The sequence below is a fragment of the Cyprinodon variegatus genome, unplaced genomic scaffold, assembly GCF_000732505.1.
Source record: "Cyprinodon variegatus isolate N-32 unplaced genomic scaffold, C_variegatus-1.0 Scaffold989, whole genome shotgun sequence".
NCBI lineage: Eukaryota > Metazoa > Chordata > Actinopteri > Cyprinodontiformes > Cyprinodontidae > Cyprinodon > Cyprinodon variegatus.
In genome coordinates this window covers 127,118-129,213 of record NW_015151442.1, presented here as the reverse complement: position 1 = coordinate 129,213, position 2,096 = coordinate 127,118, and the positions used below count along the sequence as shown (strand labels likewise).

At 34.5% G+C, this 2,096-nt stretch overlaps 1 protein-coding gene across 1 annotated transcript in view; it reads right to left on the bottom strand.

Annotated features, from left to right (window-relative positions):
- The window catches only part of LOC107100581 (envoplakin-like), a 31,551-nt gene that overhangs the window by 7,149 nt on the left and 22,306 nt on the right, over nucleotides 1–2,096 (bottom strand). The gene's annotated exons all lie outside the window — the stretch shown is intronic.

The window sequence follows — 2,096 nt, the reverse complement described above, 5'->3', positions numbered from 1 at the left end:
TGCTCAGTGTGAGGGATTGTATTTGAGTCAATGAGTCGATGCAATCAACTGGGTTTCCTTAGATAGAAAACTTTAAATCAATCTGATCTGGTGAACTGTAAAGTGCCTTGAGATGACATGTGTTGTGAATTTGGCGCTATATAAATAAACTGAATTGAATTGAAGTCAAACATGCTTGTTATTTATAGTATTATTGTGCAATAAGCCATGATATTATTTTTTAACATTGGTGGAGGAAGATGTCCTTTTACTCTTCTTCACCACCACCTCATGTAAAAACTCCCAAAAACACATTAAAGAGGCATTATAAGCCAAGCAATGAGTAAAAAATGTACCTGCAAGTTTGCATGTTTTGTATATAACAGCTTTTGTGCGTATGTAAATTACAGACGTCACAGATTCATCCTTCATCCTCTAACTGCCTCACTCCTCCTACTCTAGCGTGCACTTTCTCAAGCTCACTATTGAGGGCTTTATTTGTGAGTATTTACATGCAGGAGCACTAAAATGGCACTAAAGATGGACTCGCAAAAAGCGGCACTTGAGCTTCTGTCTGCAGGCTGCTACACAGTAAAGTTATTAAAGCTTAAACTACTACAAGTAAAACATCAGGTTACTGTAGTTGTACAACTATGCACGGGTCAGTTTTTAGAATGAAGAAAGTTTATTTATGGTTATTCTATGGTATAGGCAATTATCACATCAAATAGACGGTGAATCATTAATAATGTCAAATTTAGGACTTGGGGGTAAGAGATGAATTATTAGGGAAAACAACCCTGTCCTTGATTTTGTGATACAGAAGCAAAATTATTTATATAATATTTAATTCCAGATGCTTATTTAATTTCTTATTTTTGAACCATTGACACTTGTTTAATGTAATATTTTGTATTATTTTAGGTATAATAAGCCTTTTTAATCACTTTTGGGAAGTCTATACAGAGATTTTAATTGGCATTTCCTGGAGGAACTACAGCAGGGGTGGAAAGTAATGAATTACATTTACTCAAGTTACTGTAATTGAGTACTTTTTATCATTTTTTATCAATTTGTAATTTTCTGAGTAGTTTTTGAAATATGTAATTTTTACTTTTACTCGAGTAAATTTTAACCTAAGTAGTTTTACTTTGCTACATTTAAAACCCCCTCACGTTACTTAGTAAAAAAATAAAATAAAATACTGATGGTGAAAAGATTAAATGTGGCCCTGCCTTGCATTTACCCTTTGTATTGTCTTATAATCCAGTGCTGCGCTACGGAAGATGGCAGTTGCTAATCACAACTTAGGGAGTATGGATGAGGAAAGGCCTGAAGAGGAAACATATTCTGGAGACGAAAGCCAGAAAAACCCTCGGCCATATTTGGAAGGATTATTTGTTTTCAGATGCACAAAAGAGAACAATGTGATGATGCAGAGCAACATGTGCCTGCCCAGCAAAACTTAGCTTTCGGCTTTTAAAACATCAACAATTTACGAAAAAATGTGGCGGTATGTTAGTTATCATGGTGTTTTCTGTTGGACAGTAGGATTGAAAATTGTTTGCACTTTATGGTTCAGGTTGTGACTGTCCTTGTGATGTGAGGAAGTATGCTCTTTAGCCCAGCTGATCTTTTGCAAGTGTGGATGTCCACTGAAATACGCCTGAAATCGATTAAAACACCTTGTGGTCAATTCAATTACTGACTCATCCTTTTCTTGCATTAAATAACTCAAAGTAACTAAGTAACTTTTACTCAAATTACATTTTAAATTAGGTAATTTTGTACTTTTACTTAAATAAATTTTGAGATAGGTAATTTTACTTTTACTCTGAGTAGAATTTAGGCAAAGTAAAGATACTTTTACTCAATTACAATTTTTTAGTACTCTTTCCACCTCTGAACTACAGTGCTTTTAAAAAGTATTCCACCCCCTCAAACTTTTCGACCTTTAGTCAGATTTCAGGCTTCAAACGTAAAGGTATAAAACTTTAATTCCTTGTGAAGGATCCATGAGTGGAACACAATCATGAAGTGGAAGGGCTGCTCCAATGACCCGGTCCCAGATAAGTGGAAGATAACAACTAAGTGGTATTCTCATAACATATTAATTT